The sequence below is a fragment of the Mus caroli genome, chromosome 1 (assembly GCF_900094665.2).
Source record: "Mus caroli chromosome 1, CAROLI_EIJ_v1.1, whole genome shotgun sequence".
NCBI classification, from domain to species: domain Eukaryota; kingdom Metazoa; phylum Chordata; class Mammalia; order Rodentia; family Muridae; genus Mus; species Mus caroli.
Window position 1 is genome coordinate 151,091,081 of NC_034570.1, and position 20,756 is coordinate 151,111,836.

The window sequence follows — 20,756 nt, forward strand, 5'->3', positions numbered from 1 at the left end:
TCCATTGCATACACTAGCAAGATTTTGCTGAAAGGACCCAGATATAGCTGTCTCTTGTGAGACTATGCTGGGGCCTAGCAAACACAGAAGTGGATGCCCACAGTCAGCTACTGGATGGATCACAGGGCCCCCAATGGAGGAGCTAGAGAAAGTACCCAAGGAGCTAAAGGGATCTGCAACCCTACAGGTGGACCAACAATATGAACTAACCAGTACCCCCCGGAGCTCGTGTCTCTAGCTGCATATGAATCAGAAGATGGCCTAGTTGGCCATCAATGGAAAGAGAGGCCCATTGGTTTTGCAAACTTTATCTGCCTCAGTACAGGGGAACGCCAGGGCCAAGAAGTAGGAGTGGGTAGGTAGGGGAGTTGCGGGGGAGGGTACAGGGGACTTTGGGGATAGCATTGGAAATGTAAATGAAGTAAATACCTAATTAAAATAAAATAAATTGACACTTGACAAGGAAATGAATTTTCTAACAGAGTGATAATTTGACAGAGGTCTGGAGAAGGGTAAGTAGAGTGCTGAGGCCTGGAAAGTTACATTACAGAGCTAAGGACCCTTATCTCAGTGGTGGAGCAGTGGTTAGTATGTGTGATTCTGCTCTTGAAAACTAGATAACCACAGAGACTGAAGCTTTTACCTCCCTGGTTTTTACTGATGAAGGGTTTCTCTTCCATATAATGACAGATTTTACTTACAACCTACTTGAAAAGATGATGAAGAAACTAAATTCCTTGGGTGGACATCTTCAGGGACAAACACTGCCTAGTGGCTCAGAAGTTAACTCTTTGGGCTTTGCAGGATATTTATGGGGGGAAATCAGTAGACTCACTTCTAGGAACTACTTACCCATTTAGGATCATTGTATGTTTATATGGGTTCGTTCAAATTTTCCTTTTATCCAAATTTTTAATCCTAAGACTAAACCTATCTTCAAGGGGGAAACAATCTCTTGTAAATAAAATCCATGGTCCAACAAGAGGTACCATGTAGTTTGTTGAATATCATTTTAAAACCAATCCAATGGGGGTATAATGGGGGTATAATAAAGAGATTGTTTAATCTGAAATCACCTTCAATTCAAGTTTTCTATCAAGAATATTGCATGAGATATTTATCAAGCGCTGCCTATTTACCTGGCATGCTTGTAATTCTTATAATTCCTACCAGAAAAGAATCATCACTCACTTGCTTCCTGTAGACAAGAAAAGTGAATACAGCTCTCATATGTCAAGAAGCATTAGGAAGACAGGCTTAGAAGAACCACATCCTATTATTTTTTACAAAACAATTTTGGAGCTGCCAAGAACTAAAAAGGTATTATAGTGAGGACAACTGTTTCCACACGGCCTTATCGCATGTATGAGACACCTGTCTACACCTTGGGTTTTTCCCATTTCTAGCACTATGACAGTGCCTTTCCTTATTAGCTCCTACTGTCACCCGAAAGCATAAGCCTTGCTGTCACTTCCTATCTACCACAAAACCAATCCAACTTTATAAGCATCATTCCAATCTGTCAAAGCTTTTAAAAGTGCTAGTGTGAACCATCAGTAGCTACAATCAGTAGGAAGATTAATGATTCAGGCCTAAAAAGCTCTGACTTTACGCTGTCTTCACAGATCCTTACTCTAAAGGGATCTGCCTTCAGTTCGATGTTGGATGGTAAAACAGCACAAACTAGTCTGCTTGCATGTCCCTGAAAGCAGATGGATTTGCGGTGTGGGTCTCATTTGCCTTGATGTTTTACCATAAATCCAAGGATGAAACGAGAAAGTTTATTTTTGGCTTCTTTGTCAAAGATCAAGTGTCTGTAAGTGTGTGGTTTTATTTCTGGGTCTTCAATTCTATTCCATTGATCCACATGTCTGTCTCTGTACCAATACCATGCAGTTTTTATCACTATTGCTCTGTAGTAGAGCTTGAGGTCAGGGATGGTGATTCCCTCAGCTGTTCTTTTATTGTTAAGAACTGTTTTCACTATTCTGGGTTTTTTGCTTTATCAATTCAATTTGAGAATTGCTCTTTCCATGCCTTTGAAGAACTGTGTTTGGATTTTGATGGGGATTGCATTGAATCTGTAGACTGCCTTTGGTAGGATGGCCATTTTTACTGTTAATTCTGCCAATTCATGAGCATGGGAGATCTCTCCATTTTCTGAGACCTTCAATTTCTTTCTTGAGCGACTTGAAATTATTGTCACACAGATCTTTCACTTGTTTGGTTAGAGTTACCCTAAGATATTTTATGTTATTTGTGGCTACTGTGAAGGGAGTTGTTTCCCTAATTTCTTTCACAGCCTGTTTATCATTTGTATAAGGGAAGGCTACTGATTTATTTGAGTTGATTTTATATCCAGCCACATTGCTAAAGTTGTTTATTACCTGGAGAAGTTCTCTGGTAGAATTTTTGGAGTAACTTATGTATACTATCATATCATCTGCAAATATAGTGATACCTTTATTTCTTCTTTACCAATTTGTATCCCCTTGATCTCATTTTGTTTTCTTATTGTTCTGGCTAACACTTGGAGTACTATATTGAACAGTTTCCCTCTTAAAGCTCTCCCTGAGGAGCTAGCCCCAACCCTTGCTGCATGCAGGCAGTGTAAGAGATTTGGCCCTGGTGGTGAGGGTGCTGGAGAGCTGGTGGGCTGACCAACAGTTGGGAGCTATTAAGACAACACAATTGTCCTGATCTCTGAATTGGGCCTCTGCCCCCGAGAAGAAAAGGGGGTCAAAAGTGGGCCACCGATGCTCTGCTCTGAGAACAACCACAGAATGTTCCAGCCCTAAGTCAGCACCGCATGTCCTGATCACAAGATGTACCCTGATACCACCAAGTTCCTGCTTCCCCGTGTAGTTGCCAAAAGAAAAATTTCCGCTGCCCCATCCCTCCTGCTGAGAAGTACTTCCTCCTTTGCTTGTGCATTTCCACTGCCCCATCCCTCCTACTGAGAAGTACTTCCTCCTTTGCATGTGCATTTCCACTGCCCCATTCCTCCTGCTGAGAAGTATTTCCCCTTTTGCTTGTGCATTTAAGCCTTGAGCCTTGATGAATACAGAGACACCTTGATGCTAATCAGACTGCTTCCCGTGTCATTCCTGCACTTGGTGTCCGTCTTTCTCTCCCCCCATTTGGTTCTTAGGAGAAGGTCCCCTCAAGACCCTCGAATAACTGGACCTGCTGGACGGGTCAACCAACTTAGCTACCACCCAGACCCATATCCAGGGATCTGAACACCCCAACATCTACCCGATCTACAAACTGCTAGAATACATGAAGGGGCTAGTCTTAGACAACCCAAGCTGCAGGATCTCCATTACACAGAAGAACAACAGGCTATCTGAGAGAAGTCTCAGTGAGAACAGTCTACTGATAGTGTAGCAGAAGCCAGAGGCCTCTAACCAGACCAATGACTCATTCCAATGAACACTGACAAATAAAGATGTGTGGACAAATGGGTATACTATGTGACACAATAGCTTCTACAGGGAGATTTTTGTTTTCTTTGGGAGTATAAATAGGGAGAGGAGGGGTTTGGGGTACATGATTGGGGTAAATTTCACAAAGAATCCAGGTTTTTTTTTTTTTTTTAGCTCTCCCTGGGAATATAGACCACCTCTGACATCAATGACTAACTTTCCTCTCCTGGATCCTTACTGAAGCAGATGGCAACCCTTTTGACGATCAACATTATGTGAGAAGCTGCTTCCCAGCACATTTTCCAAGATCCTACTTAGATTTGAATGTCCCAGATCTCTACAGCACTTGCAAGCAAGCTGTATTTTAAAACAAGCATCTATGTAACCCACCAGCAAATTCGCAAAGACTGTTTTCTAGGAACTACATGTCTGACAGAGCTGTCATTCTGCATTTAAAACCTGAGTCCAAACCTCAATTGGAATAAGTTCCCCTACAGGTCTCCATTCCAATTTCTGAGGAGATATACAGGACGGCTGCTTCCTTTCCCTTGTATCCTGTTAACTATTTGGTTCTCTAACTTCCACTGTGCCAGTTAATTAGCTGGAGTCCATGCCTGGACCACCCCTCTTGTTTGCTACCTTCAAGGGAGCCGTGATCAGTCCTTACTTTTGTTTCCCTGGTGCCTCAGATGTTAGTAGGCACTTGGTGAACTAGAAAGCAGGCAGGATAAGCATATATTCCTTATTAAGAGAATAAGCAATGACTTATGAAATTTCAGAGTAAAATATATACAATAGTTCCTAATTTCTAATACTAAAAATGACACATGAAAATAATTAAAAAAATAAAGATGTTTCCATCTTATAAACAGAAGTGAGAACTCCTACCCAGTTTTTATTTTCTATAATTGTCAAAGGGCTGTTTAGAATTTTCTTATTAAGCATTTTATTTCAAACTAGAAGTAATTTTAAAAAGAGATAGTAGAGAGAGGTCTGGGATATAACTTAATGGAAAAGGAGCTACATAGCATGCATGAGGCCCTGGGTTCAATCCTTCACCCCCCCCCCAAAAATTTTTATACATATAAAAGGTAAAAAGAAATAGGCATTTAAATATTCCATAATTTTATAACTCTGTGTGTAGATATATGAACACGTATATACATATAATGCATATGTGTGGTATCTGTGTGTATACTCATGTAAAGCCACATACACATCAGCCATGGCAATAGTGTGAAGGTCAGAGGACAACCTTGGGTAGTGTTCTTTACTTTCCAACTTGTTTAAGACAGGATCTCTTTGCTGTTCAACAATATTCAAAGCAGAGCAGCTGGCCCATGTACTTTGGGGCATTCTTCTGTCTCTGCCTCCCATCTCCCCATAGGAATACTGGAATTGCAGACATATACAATGGTATCTGAGTATACCATAACCTGAGTAACATGAGTTCTGGGGATTAAAATTCAGGTCCTCATGCATAAGTAGCAATTGCGTTACCTATTGAGCCTTCTGCCCAGTCCTATCACATCATTTTAAAATAAGTCATTACTTTAATAAGAAACAAGTCACACAATTAATGGGTTTAAATCTCTGACAAAAGTAAATTATATTAAATATGGTTTGTTTTTATATAATTAGCATATACTAGGCCATAGGTTCAAGCTCCATTATACATAACACACACACACACACACACACACACACACACACACACCCCTTAAGTTTATTATTGGCATGCTAGTTTTTGCTTAGTAAAATAGCTTGAAGCTCACAGGCTTAGGTATGAATTAGAAAATTCCTAGTCAATGCACCTCTGGATGTAAAAGTCTTTGGAAATTTGAGAGCTATAACAATTTATGGCAAACCCTTGTCATATGTAAAACACATACACACATGCCTTTAATCAGGCCTTTTGACTTTTATGCCACTCAAATCATTTTTAGGTAAGTTTTTCTTAACAGACCCAAATAACTAATAAGGGATATTTAAAAGTCTGAATTTCTAATACAGGTTAAGAAAATATAACTGCTATGAAAACCGAGTTGATACAGTGGTTCTGGGAACTAAAAGAAAGGTGCAACCTATAAACTTGACTAGTTCTGTGGTTTTACTAAGCCTGTTACAACAAACAAAATCTGAATAATCTGTCCGAAGTTTCCAGTTGTTATATGGACTTAGTTATTACACAAAACATTTTTGCATGAAATTAAGTAAATGTTATGTTCATACCATAAGTATAATTAGTATTTTCATTAGCCCATAATTCAGGTCACCTGGGATGTTTTCCTTACCTGAACCATTGCCCATCTCAGAATATTATTACTTTATGCCTAGAGAATTTCAACAGCCAATACATCATCAGATCATTAAATTTCCCTCTTTTAGTCGGCTCTTAAAGTCCTCTTAGGTTAATCTACCTGAAGCACTCTGCTGCTCTTTGGTAGCACTCAAGTCTATCTATAACACAATACCAACTGTGGGCTCAAACTGCAAAGCCCTTATTTGTATCTGAATCACATTCCAGCTGCAAAGCTGCACTGTTCTTTTAAACTTTGATGCTTTTGTACAATTTCCTTTGCCCAAATGGTCCTACTTCCCACCAATCTAAAATACTATCCATTTGTAAAGGCTCATTATGTGTCTTCCATATTGCTTTCCTAATGATCTCTGGTGAAAATATGTTCTTCTATAATAATACACTATCAAGCTATATATGCTTATACGAAACTTACACAATATATTGCTATAAGTCATATCTCACCTCAGTGAAGGAAAATCACCTTATTTATGGTAGAAATACACTGTCCTATGTGAAGAATGGAGATAGTATTTGTTGAGTAACTGACTATGAAAGAAAAATGAAGAAGCAAAACAGAAAGGGAGTACAGAAAGAGGTCACATGGCTGGAGAAGTGGAAGGTGGGCCATACCTCATGAAGAGCCATACATGAAAGAGAAGGTGAGGAAGGCTTTCGTTTGTTGAGTGTTTACATGTAGCATTTACTGCTTTAAGCTGGTTCCTAAACAGAAAGGTTTAGGAAATTATCACAATGCAGAATGTACCTGATGGGACCCTGGCAACAACCAACGCCACGATTCACACTTTCCCTCATAAGACATGAATTATCTCATTGTTCAAAGGACTGGTCTAGAAGTTACTTTAAAACAACTCACCACACCTAGCACACAATCATAGCTTCCTGAAGTGTCGGAAGGAAGGATCAAAGAACCTTTCACTCAGATTTCTGAAGTACACATTTTGCTCAAATCAACTCAGATTAAGCTAAGAGGTTTATGAAGTCAGTTGAAATACAGCACCTTAGCCAATAGCAAACCAAAATAGCATTTTTTTCAAATGAATATTTCTAGATGCCAATCATGGGTATGATATTGTGTGGAGATCATAATGTAAATAAAGCCTTCAAAGGAAACCCGGGTACTGTAGAACACAGCAAGTGTAAGAACTACAGGGAAGGGGAAGAACAGTGGTTGGCTTTCCTTATAGAAGAACAACGATGTAGCATTATAATCCTAGGCATTAACCAAGAGGACACCTCTGCTTCTGCCTCAGGAAATTCTGACATCCCATCACTCGGAGAACTAGGGGCAGATGGAGAAACCCCGTAGGGAAGCGGAGCTAAGGACTGCCACCAGACTACCGCTCAGAAGGATAATGGAGAAAACTAGCAGCATGGAAGGGAAAGTGGCATGGGGCATGGAGACCAACAGTGCAGAAGAAAGGCATTAACTTAAAGCTCTCTGTCTGTGGCTGCTGAAGTGAGAATTCAGTAGTGCAATTATTACAGAACCAGTGCCCTATACAGAAAACCAATGCATTTAACATGCTCAAAGAAATCAGCATTGCCTTCTAAACCTATAAGGATTAAAAGCCGCTATCTTTGCCCCAGCTATATATAAAATACAGTATGGAAAATTCGTTTAAATTTTAATGGTCGATTATCATTAACTGACATTAGGGACATTCTATTTTTTATTCACTAAATCTTATAGTCATGCTTACATTACTAATATTGCAGTATCAGGAAATGCAAATCCTGAGTATGTTCAGAAGAACTTTGTTTAAATTGAAGGTCTGAAAACTACCTTGTTTGATATTAGTGGCAGCACTGAGCTTCTAAGCAAGCTGTGCTGATTTACTTGGTGAAAGTGAGGAGACAGTAGGTAAAGCTACAGACACTGCCATGAATAGTCACCGAGATCTGATCTAAACTCAGAAAGACCGGGAGGAAAATGAGGACATCTAGATAACAATGGACAGACAGCATCATTAATGAGAACAGTGAGGTTGAGAGTCCCAGAAAAACTGAATTGATGACCTGGAAAGCAAGATCAAATTAAGATACAGCAGCCTCTTCTGAAGTCCCAGAACACAAGGAGACAGGGAGCAGACAGACTCCTCCAGTGAGTGAGTGACACAGGTGCTGACAACATTCACTTCCTCAGCACTGTCCTCTAATCAAAGACCAAAGAAAGGAGATCAATCGGCATTTGACAATTTCCTTAGTCACCTAAGAAGACGCTCTGAAATTAGCACATGACACAACTTACACTCGAGATTTTACTACTGTCCTATGCCTTAGCAGAGGTTGTTTCTCCAGTTATCAAATTGTAAATATTTACAAAGGATTATTAGAGAATAACTTGAGAGATTTAGTGGAATTCATGGATTGGTGGTAACTAATTGCCTTGACGCAAATAATTCATAGGAGGTATATTTTCAACAACAATATTTAATTAAATAATGAATAGTAGCTTTCATACTTCAACTTTTTTCCACAGAGCTGTGTTACCCTTAAATATTTTTAATATTTTTTCTAAGGAGTTAAAAATAACTTTCTGTTTGTTTGTTTCTTTGTTTGTTTTGAGGGATGGGTTATATTTTTGTTTTCTGGGGTTTTGTTTTTGGTTTTTGGTTTGGTATATTTGTTTTTGAGATGGGGTTTCTCTATATATCTTGGACTAGCTGGAGTTTCCTACGGACTAGGTTGGCCTTGAACTCCCAGAGAACCTCCTTCCTCTGCATCCCTCATGCTGGGGACAAAGGCATGTGCAACAATGCCCAGTGGTTTTAAGTTGTCATTTATAATTAATTATACAGTAGGCACTCTGACTATAATGATAAATACATGATCAAACTGTCTTTTAAAACGGTACATTATTTAAATGAAAATGTTCTTTTTCAAATTGTGTATTCTTTTTTTTCTTTTTTAAAAATTAGGTATTTTCTTCATTTACATTTCCAGTGCTATCCCAAAAGTCCCCCATACCCTCCCACTCCACTCCCCTATCCAACCACTCCCACTTCTTGGCCCTGTCATTCCCCTGTACTGAGACACACCAAGTTTGCACAACCAATGGGCCTCTCTTTCCACTGATGGCCGACTAGGCCATCTTCTAATACATATGCAGCTAGAGACACCAGCTCTGGGGGGGGGGGTACTCTGCTTGTGGACGTTGTACATCGTGGTGCGCACTAGGCTCCGCACCACGATGTACAACGTCCACAAGCAGATATACGGAAATCCATCAAAGTAATCCACTATATAAACAAACTCAAAGACAAAAACCACCTGATCATCTTGTTAGATGTGGAGAAAGCATTTGACAAAATCCAACACCCATTCATGATAAAAGTCTTGGAAAGATCAGGAATTCAAGGTCCATACCTAAACATGATAAAAGCAATCTACAGCAAACCAGTAGCCAACATCAAAGTAAATGGAGAGAAGCTGGAAGCTGGAAGCTTCCTAAACCTGATAAACAGCTTCAGTGAAGTAGCTGGATATAAAATTAACTCAAACAAGTCAATGGCCTTTCTGTACACAAAGGATAAACAGGCTGAGAAAGAAATTAGGGAAACAACACCCTTCTCAATAGTCACAAATAATATAAAATACCTTGGCGTGACTCTAACTAAGGAAGTCAAATTGTGTATTTTAAAACACAGAATTTTGAAGTGGAAATAATTTCACCAAAGACTGCATTACCTTGTATGTATGTGCTACACACATGCACGCATACATACATGCGTGTCCGCATACACACACACACACACACACAAACATACACTTGCACTAAAACAATTTTCATCAGTAACTTCTGTCTTTTTGCCTGAAACCAGCCATCTGCTTTCCTCCTGGGCTCAGGGCTTGTCCACTTGACATCTCACTCTTCAGAGATGGACTCAGCAAGGTTTGGGTGAGGGGTCTTTGGAAGTATACTACAATGAATCTGAGATAGCATGTGTTTACCATTCTAATAGTAGCATGAGACTGGAGTTTATAAATGAGGCAGAAAAAAGTCTCCTGCAGTAGTCAACTTTATTCAGAGCATCAGACAGTTTATACTCTAAGGGTTAAATAAGGTCCTATGAATGAGGTTCTCCTGAGTTCAGGCTGTATATGATCATAAGAACAAACTATACTCTAGCAAATCATGTTTTTCCATGGAGGCATATAAACAAATAATAGCCAGTTGTAATGAATAATCTAAAGCAAACTCATTCCCTTCCGGTACACCTGGGAGGTGGCATAGATGCACATGCCAAGAACAGTTCTGTGCTTTTGAAGACACTAAGTTCACAGACTCTTGTTTTGTTTTTTCGGAGTTTTCTCACAAATACTTAGCATTGCCCCACAGAATTCTGCTCTTAGAATATGTTCTAACAAGCATGTACTTAGGCTACCTGCAAAATGAAAACACTCAAAAATAAGGACGTTTCCCCACAATTTGATAGTTCAAAGGAAACAACAGCAATACATTCAGGTAGTTACAGTGTAAAATGAGTTCACTAGATTTTCTAAACCTTGCTTTATGGAGCTTCTGGCAAATCCATTGGGCCCTATCACATCCAATTGGGACAAACTTAATATTTTGCTTTTTGTTTTGTGTTTCGTATCTGCCCAATAAAGAACAAAGGCAGGAAGTTAGGTAGGACTAAGAAAAAAAGGCTGGGTGAACATTAGCCTCTTTGTGTGGATGAGGGGTGTTAATGGGTCACATTGGGAAGTTGGCTGGATAGATGTGACTACCAATTTAGCTATTCGAAAAGAATAAAATGAAAGACAATTTAAAGTTTTCTTGAAGCCAAAACAAACTGTAAAAAAAGAACAAGAAAAATTATTTCTCATTTGGAAGACAAAGCCTCATTTGAAAAACAGCAATGAAGAATGCATGAGAAGGTTTGGAGGGAAGAAAGGGAAGGGAGAAATGAAATTATACAATATCAAAAATAAAAATATCTAATAAAATGTAACTAATACATTATCATAATAAGTATATAAAAGGTAAAGTCTCTCTACTTAGTTTGCAATGGCCTGGAATTTGCTCTGCAGCCGAGGCTGCTGTTGAGTTTGTATTTGACTGCCTAGGCATCCCTATGCTATCACACTCAACAGAAATTAATTTAATGACATTTTATATAATCAATGTTACCTGAAATATCACCTCACCCTGTAATCAATCTTAAAACTCTTAAAATATTTTGTATTCCCATTTCACAGTAGTTTATAAAATATGATACATAGTGTTTTTACATTTGTACTCCATCTGACCTATCACAGCACAAGTGCTTCATAGAACTGTGGCTAAGGTGGCTGTACTGTACACTGGCGGTCTAGACCTTAACCCAGGAGCAGCATAACCTTCCCTCTATCATTTGACTACAAACTTTTCTTTGCATGTGGAATTCTGGATAAGGGGGAAGGCACATGTCTTTTGACAAGGAAGAGGTAAGAAGAATGGAAATGCAGTTTTAAAAACCTGTTTTCTGAAGTTTCTCAGAGCTAGCTAAACTCCCCAGAGAGGGACTGGTTGGGTCCAATTCCTTCCTCCAGTACTCCTAGATGCCCAAGTCTCTGCTAGAATAGCCAAACTCACAATTAAAATTGCTATTTCTCATTCATGTGTCATATCGAATAGAATAAATAATGTTTTATCCTATTAACAAGAATGAAAAGCATAAAAGACACAGTCTTGAACATTTTCTATATGCTGGCTTCTGACAACTCTATGGTTGTACAGATGACAGTAATAACTTTTGATCTAGAAAGAGCTAATATTATAGAAGCAGTTGTATTTAATTCTTTACTGAGGAAAGTGAACTGATTATTTTGAGTTCCCAATAAGATAGTGAGAATACTGGCTAAGGTATTCAAGCACCACCTGGAGTCAATTCACACTAAGTCTTTGAGTCTACATTCATCTCTATGAGGAAGAGCAGGAAAATCATTGTTATAAATGAATGCTCATTTTAGAAGCCAGAGTGAAAAATGTGGACTGCCATCGGAAGCAAATGTGCTTGCTGTACAAACCTGGAATCCCAGCATTAGGAATTCAAAGGCAAGCTTTGGCTATATAGCAAACTTTGAGGCCAGCCTATCTACATAAACCCATGCCATGAATGAATTAATGAATGAATGAATCAATCAATCAATCAAAGAGTGAAACAAAGCCCAAAACCTAATTACCTATGAACTACTTTCTTAAACAAGTCACTAATGTTTCTACGATTTGTTTTCTGTTTCTTCTGCTACTCAGTAAAAAGGAGATAACCTTTGCTAGTCAGAGTTCCTGCAGAGTAAGCATCTTTAAACTCATAGTAAATATTAAGTCTGCGACTCTTCTGCATTAATTCTATAGCATGAGGGCTATAATTCTATCACCTAAAAGTTGGGGAACTTCTATAGTTTTCCGGTGCTACCAAGATCCATACTCTAACCTTCTTCTTTTTCTTCTTCTTCTTTTTTTTTTTTTTTTTTTTTTTTTTTTTTTTTTTTCGAGACAGGGTTTCTCTGTATCGCCCTGGCTGTCCTGGAACTCACTCTTTAGACCAGGCTGGCATTGAACTCAGAAATCTGCATGCCTGGGCGGGATTAAAGGCATGAGCTACCACGCCCGGCTTGGAGGATGATTTATGACTCGATCAGCCTACTGGGAACTGCTGCAATACTTTTTTATAAGCTTATATACGCTTTTATGGATTTTTAAATTTTTAAAATATCTTTACGTATATGAATATTTTGCCTGCACACATGTTTGTGCACCAAAAAGATCTGTGCCCACAGAGATCAGAACAGGGTGGGCTGTCAGATCCCCTGAGTCTGGAGTTACCTTGAGCTGCCATGTAGAACCTGGAAACTGAATAGGTCTTCTACAAGAGCAGGAAGTGCACTTAACTGCGGGGCTATCTCTCCAGCCCTGGCATTCATTTATGGATACATTTTTTTTTTAAATAAATGTTTAAAGGGCATAAGGAATGGCTCAGGTGTTAAAAGCACTAACTACTCTTCCAGAAGACCTGGAATTTGACTCCAAGCACCTGCATGGTGGCTCACAACGATCTTTAATTTAACTCCAGTTCCAAAGGGTCAAACATCTTCCAAACTCTTTGGGTACTTGCATATATGAAGTGGACAGACAGACATGCAGACAAAATATTCATACACATAAAAAATATTAAGTGAAAATGTTTAAAAGATCTTCAGTTTAAAAACCAAGTTACTTGGAATATAGTAATGTATCTAATCAAAAAGAAGTACTTGGTGACACAAGCCTATATAATCCCAACGTCCCAGAGGGAGGTGAATCTCTATAGAGATCAAGGCCAGCATGATTTACATGGTCAGTACCAGTGTAGCCAGGGCTACAAGGAGAGACCCTGTTTCAAAAGGACTTTAATAATTAAAGGAAAATAAAAACTGCATAAAGTGTGTATTTTATAGTGCAACTATGCATTCTCAAGACACACAGCAAAAGAAAGGGTATAGATGGGTCGGGTGGCATGAGCCTGTAAATCCCATATCCTGGGGAGGCTGAAGTGAAAGGATCTCAAATTCAAAGCCTGCCCAGGCTACAGAGTGAATTCAAGGCCAGCCTGGCAACTTAGTGACATGCTGTCTCAAAATAATACTAAGAAGGCTAGAGAGGGGCTGGAGAGATGGCTTAGCCATTAAGANTTTTTTTGGTTTTTCGAGACAGGGTTTCTCTGTGTAGTCCTGGCTGTCCTGGAACTCACTCTTTAGACCAGGCTGGCCTCGAACTCAGAAATCCACCTGACTCTGCCTCCCAAGTGTTGGGATTAAAGGCATACGCCACCACGCCCCACCATACTCTAACCTTTTAAGAGTGTGCCACGGTGAAAGGATTGAAGGTTAGTAATGCATGGCCATAACAGGCGTTTCTCTGTGAACTCTGGAAACTCTAAATCTTTGTCATTGTTTCATAGTTATGATCTATTTCTGAACACTGTTATAAATAATCAGAACTAGAAGGAAAAGATAATAGTTATTACCAAAGTACACATCATATAATCATTTCTCATATAATTGTTCCTGACAATGTCAACTTAAACAGGAAAAGTTTATTTTTGTGCTCATGGTTTCAGTCCATAGTCACCTTGCCCTGTCATTTCTGGCTACAACATGACAGCACAGTATTAAGGAAAACAAAGTTGCTCACCTCGTGGCATCCAGGAAACAAAGAAAGGGGACAGATACAAGACACATCCTTTAAACTCATCCCAAAAAAAGACCTGCTTCTCCCAACTATGTCCCACTCTGGAAGAAACAATTAATGGCATGAACTCATCATTCATGTGGTTAGAGTCTTCATGATCCAATTACCTTGGAACATGGCTGCATTGGGTACCAAGCCTTCAAGCCAGGATTCATAGGGGGTAACCTTCATATTTAAACTAGAACATAGAGGGAAAGTAGTAACAATTTGTATACCATTGCTTAGCATACACTAGAATTTCAAAGAGTCCTTAAACATTTTGCTTCCTAGGAAATTCAGAGAAGGAAAGACTACAGCATCTGTCTCCCCCTTTAAAAGGCAACTGTGAGACAAAATTGTTTAAAATGGGCTCTCAAATATACGTATGATGATAGGAAATCTTCACTGGAAAAAATATGTTTGTTTCCTCTCAATTCCCTAGCTTTTGCTTTGTCTTAACAGCACTTGGAAGCATAAGAGTTAAGGCTCTGGTGAGAGGAATTTTCCTTCCTGTATAAATAGAATCTCACAGAAATCCTTTTTGTGTGAAGTTAGAGATTTACATAATTTGAGTATCTTAATAATGGGTATAGTACAGATTCTATAGTTTGCATTGCTATTTTTGGTTATGAAAAGAAAATCCAACCTTGATTAATGCACATGTGAATTTTAAAAAGGAAATAGCATGGGATAGAAATGCGTAGATTAAAAAGGAAAGTTCTGACATCAATAATTAAAGAAAACAGATTTCTCTTTCATAAATCTAACTTAATGTCATCTTGAAAGAAACTCTATGGAAGCCCTGTTGAATTCTACCCTCAAATAAATACTGTAACATCTGGCTAGAATAGCAGTGACCACCAAACTATCAAGCACAAGGACATTTTCTATATTTATATCACATGAAAAGGTAACTGTCAAGGATAAGCATTCCCTCCATGGGTTCCTGAGCACCTTAGGCTTGGTTTCTTTTCCTCTCTCTGTAGCTTGTCTCTTTTACTAGCGGCTCATTTTCTGTAAAGTTCTTATGAGTCCTTTTCCTTTGAACCAACAGTCCTTTTTAGATACACAATCACTTACCTTTAAGCCACTCAGTAATGATTCTCAAATTATTTCTCCAGGCTTCTGACCTACATTTTAAATTGCCTACTGAGCCTCACCACATACTGCTTCGCAAGTACATCAAACTGAGTATGGCAAAAGCTAAATCCATCGTCTTCTTGAAGCATTCTTTTTTGGCATTTCATGCCCCATTGTTGCTAACACTCCTCACATATACATCCTTCTTCCCAGTGTCAGGCTTTGAGCAGTCAGAGCTGCACATCTGTTACAAAACTAGGTTACAGCCTCCTAAACCCCAGATAGACATCATAGTATTTGGTACTCACCACTCCCCCCAGTCTCTTATCTCCTCTAGCCCTTGGTAGGCTTCTAGTTTCTGCTTCTACAAATGTATTCCCAGAATTCTATGGTCAGAATCATTATAACATGTGGTCCTTAGTGGTTGCTTACTTTCATTTAATTTATCAGTTGTAGAATCCATTCATGTTCTATGGTCATTTCATTAAACATATCATCTTAAAAATCTATCCAGGCTATACCATGAAACAGTTTTCCATTTTTTTGTTTTTGTTGTTCAATTATACTATGTTATATGGCTTTAGCACTTTATACTATGAATATTTGGGAAGTTATTATTTTTTGTTATTGTGAAGAATGTTCCCATAAATACCTATTCATAAGTATATTTTGTAGTTTTTACAAGTACGTATATGTGAATGGCATTGCTGTGCTCTGAGGAATTCCAAAGCAGCTGCAATATTTTCAGATTGTGAACAGCAGTATTTAAGAGGCAGATAAGTGATTAAAAGGGGGTATATCATTGTGAACTTGATCTGCACTTCTCTGATGGCTTTGGCCACTAAGCATTGTTTTATAGGTTAGTTAGATATATAAGTTTTTCTTTGTAGAGTAATATTTACTCTCACTTTCATTGGGCTGACTTTTTAATGGATTCATAGCAGTACTTTATATATTCTGAATTCTAGATCTGTACTATTCTTTGTGATTGTTTTCCATTTCTTGATGGTATCCATTGATTTGAAATTTTAAAGTTTCAATAATGTCCAAAATTTATGCCTTTGATGTCATACATAAAGAGTACAGTCAAATACAAGATTATGAAGATTTACCACCAACATACATTATAATCATATATGTGTGTGTGTGGATACATATATGCTATCATTCCTGACTGTAAGATAGTTCTGAAGTTGAAAATATGATCACTTTGTAAATTTGCATGACATCCTAAGTCTGAAAAAAAAAAGCAGCAAATCAATCTGGGAAGTCAAATTTCTCCAGTTTATTCCTAAAATAAGTGACATGAAGAACTACTTTAAACTTTTTAGTAACTAGCTAATATTGGAAATGCTCATTTGTATGTCCGACAATTAAAACACAAGTAAAACAACTGTAAAATGAAAACTAACTTAAAACCCACTGTACCTTTAAACGTTCTTGCATTATGTTTTTTAACAATTACATTAGAAGCGGTAGGGGTGGCTCCGTGGTAAAGAGCACTTGTTCTAAGAGAAGGGTGAGGTGGTGGCTCACAACCGTGCACACTACAGTTCCAAGGGATCTTACGCCCTCTGTTGACCTCTGTGGGCACTAGGTATACACATGCACACAGATAAGTATGAACAGGTAAAACACTGGAATCCAAAAAATACATCCAAAAATGTTTTAAAAGACTACATTAGTTTTGGTAGTTACTTTAAAAATGATGGTAGAAGAAGATTTTTAGTGTGTGTGGTGGTGGTGGGAGTCTGTGTGTGTGTCTATGTTTACACATTTATCACAAGGATGGAAATCAAAGGACAACTTGTGGAAGTGGACTCTTTCCCACTTCCCAGGGATAGAACTCAGTTCATCGGGTCTGACAGCAAGGTGCTAAGCCATCTCCCAGAAGAAGTTTTATATCAAAATGTATAATGTACCTCTACAAGACTTATATAATTAAAAGAGCTACTACAGCCAGGCAGCAGTGGCGCACACCTTTATTCACAGCACTCAAGAGGCAGAGGCAGGCAGACTGTGAGCAAGCCTAGACTACAGAGTGCATTTCAGAACAGCCAGAGCTACACAGAGAAACCCTGTCTTAAAAAAAAAAAGAAAAGAAAAGAAAAAAGAAAAGAACAGAAAAAGAGCTACTGTTTGCACCACTCTGCTCTTCTCTAGATGTCACTTCACAGTGGATTAGTTTATCCTTATTATGTTAAAATTCACTTCTTTACAAATTATCTTATTTTCACTTAAAAAATCATACTATAACTAACATTCTATACTTCACATACCTGTGTTTAACCATTTAAAAAATCCTAGTTTTACACTGTAATTTCCTGTACTTTAATTATTTTTTAATTTGACTTTATGTGTATGGTGTTTTCCCTGCATGTGTTCTATGTACCATGTATGTGCCTGGTACCTGCAGACAACAAAAGAGGAAGGCACATCCCCTGGAACTGGATTGCAGACACTTGTCAAGGCTAGCAATAGAACCCAGGGCCTCTGGGAAAGCAGCTAGGGCTCTTAAATGCTGATTCATCTTCCCAATCTCTGGCATAATTTTTTAAGGCACAAAGGATGAAAACAAACAAGAAAAACAAAAACCACCACAAAATAACACCCTCCAAAAAACTTTAAACAAGAGTATGAACCAATTCAAAATTCTTCTTTCTCATGTACAAGTATATTTAAATGTATAAGAAAATGATGTTCTTGTTGCTTAGACTATTTTCAGCTGGATAGTGTTTTCTTCAGCATTTAACAATTTGCAGGCAAATGAAGGACTAGAAGATCAGTATGATCGGTTAATTAAGATTTCAAAGAAACTGCTGCTCCCTAGAGGGGTGGCTAATTTCTCATTTATAAGGCCATTTATAACTCTAGCACTGAGAAATGGTCCTAATAAAATTCGCAGTTAAGTAGGCTTTCAAATGCACACCAGTCATTAACATTTGGACTGCCTGCTGCTAGCAAAATATTAATATTTGATGCCATGGCATTTTCATTTTATAAATCAGTTTCTGAGTCTTATGAAGCAGCCTGCGCTATGTTTTAAGTACATGAAACTCCAGTTATAATAGGTGGTTTACAAAGACTTCAAAACAGTTCAGAGGAATTGAGCAGCTGCATCTCATGATTTGACTATCTGCTATATAGTCCCTGGCAGCACTTTTGGAGGATACTGTTTTCAAGATAAAGGAAACAGGGTCTTCACTGAATCCATAATGGCACTGGTGACAGTAAACACTTAACAGACTGACACACACTGCTCTGGTGCTTTATCTATGCTGATACTTTAAAAGATAATTTCAATGATTCTATAAAGTTGAGTGCTTGCATGTAAGTCTATGTACTATTTACATGCAGTGCCCAAGTAGGTCAGAAAACTGTGTTGGCTACTATGGGACTAGGGAATCCCAGCTCTGTATGTAAGCTCTTACCTAGACAATATTCTTCACCAAGTTTTATTCTTGGAGACAAGACTTCTATAAAATGACCAGACTTTTCTAAAGCATCCAGAGATCCACCAGCTTATGTGTCTTCAATATCCGTGGTTAGGATTAATTCATATAGGCTGGGGATGGATCTCATTGTTAGAGCACTTAGCTAGCACAAATAAGGCTATTGGTTGGATGTCAGTACTGAAAAAAACAACAACCCTAAATTCTCATGAGCCCTGAGCCATAGGATGTCAGATCCACAAAGAGCTTTAAAGATCTTGTTAACCCCCCCCCCTCAGGGACATGTCAGGTGAGCTATTGGAGACCCAAACCTAAATACAAAGGCACTCATCAACTAGAAACAAACAAATCCAAGAAATCATTTATAAGTACTTTGGCATGGGGCTGAAGAGATGGCTCAGTGGTTAAGAGCACTGACTGTGCTTCTGAAGGTCCTGAGTTCAAATCCCAGCAACCACATGGTGGCTCACAATCATCTGAAATGAGATCTAACACCCTCTTCTCGTGTTTCTGAAGACAGATACAGTGTACTTACATATATTAATAAATAAATCTAAACAAATAAGTACTTTGGCAGTCAAATAAAATGTCTTTTAAATATATCTGTGTTTAAAGATCACAAAGTGCACACTGCAATTGTCCTTGGGTCCCAGCAATAAAAATACAAGTAACAGGCCTTTGTTGTATTTTCTTTCTTCAATCAAGTTTCTTTTAAAATGTTTACATTTATTCTACTTTTATTATCTCACACATCTCTGTGTATCTGTCTCTCTACCTCATCTCTCTGTGGAATATATACACCACAGCATACATGTGGAGGTCAAAGGGCACCTTTTGGCCTTTTCTCCTAGCATCATATAGATCCAGGGAATTGAACTTAAGTCATCAGACTTGGCAGCATGACAGCTCCCTTAACCTACTGTAACACCTTAGTGGCCCAAGTTTTCTAATAAATAAAGTTGATATACCTGGTATTGCTTAATATTATGTTCTAGCACTATTTGGAGCTCTTTCAGACCACAAGTATGGGATGAAAAGGTATTTCCTGCTAATAGTTACTTGCTCTTACTGTTTACCTTCTATGGAGTAGGCAAAATTCAAGATTTCCCATAGTTGTTCTCAGGGCTGATAAGCAAATTACAGGGCTAAAACCACATGTTAATAATAAAATAATAAAAATAATTTCAGAATCAGTCACTTTTAGGAATAATTTCTAAAATATACCAAAATATTACATGAATCAATGGAGAAGTAAACAGGTGCAATAAAGCAAATATAATAAAACATTAACAGAAGATTATATATGGTGAATATGAGTGCTCACTAAGATATCATTTTATCTTTTTTGTATGCCTGAAAATTCTTCAGAAAAATATTGGAGGTGAGTGTTAAATATAACACATTCTACCTCACCAAAAGAAAAATAAACACACACACACAAAGAGGAAATATATAGCAGCTATGATCATGCTAGAAACAGTCCAAAGAATTGCCTATTGGAAACTGTCCAGGAAAACGGAAGTAGCTCTATGGTGGAATATCATCAGTCAGTCATAAAATGATGCATACTACAATCCCATTAATCCTAGAAATAGAAAACTATCCTTTGTTCTTAACCAGGGTGACTTGTCCCCAAGAGGATGGTTGGAAACATCTGAAGGTACTGCTGGTGGTCAAAATCTGAGGGAAGGAACTGTCAGTGGCAATTCGAGGTGTAGTGGAGATAATGGTAAGCATGATACAAAGAACAGAACAGTCTCCCATTCAACTGACAACAATCACCTGTCACAGAAACTCTCTACAGTGAAAGAAGCCCATGCACAAGAGTTCATATTGTTTGTCCATTCACAGAAAGTTCTAAGTTGGGCACAGTCAATCGACACTGGTAGGATCACCCAGCCAGAGTGCTAATAATGGCAGAGGTTTTTGATTTGGTTTGTTTTGTATTTTTGAGAAATAAGATGGAAATGAACAAGAAACAAAAGATGAATTTTAAAAAAGAAAAATGAAGAGGACGAAAGATAATTAGAAATAAGGGGAAGAATAAAGAAAACTAAAGGAAATTAAATCACTACCTTGTCAACATTTAATGACACAGCACAGAAGCAGGATAGAAAGGAAAGAAAACTGATAGAGACATTAGAGAGGAGCCCCTCATCCTGGGCTCTGGTGGAGAGCTTTCACCAGCTGAGAGGCAAGAATTTCAGCACAATTAACATTTGTTATGAAGTTCGTCAACACAAAGATAATATTCCTGTCTAGGTATCTACTTTAAGTTA

At 38.2% G+C, this 20,756-nt stretch overlaps 1 protein-coding gene across 2 annotated transcripts in view; it reads right to left on the minus strand.

The window, feature by feature from the left end:
* The window catches only part of Rabgap1l (RAB GTPase activating protein 1 like), a 551,913-nt gene that overhangs the window by 241,595 nt on the left and 289,562 nt on the right, over nt 1–20,756 (minus strand). The window lies entirely within an intron of this gene.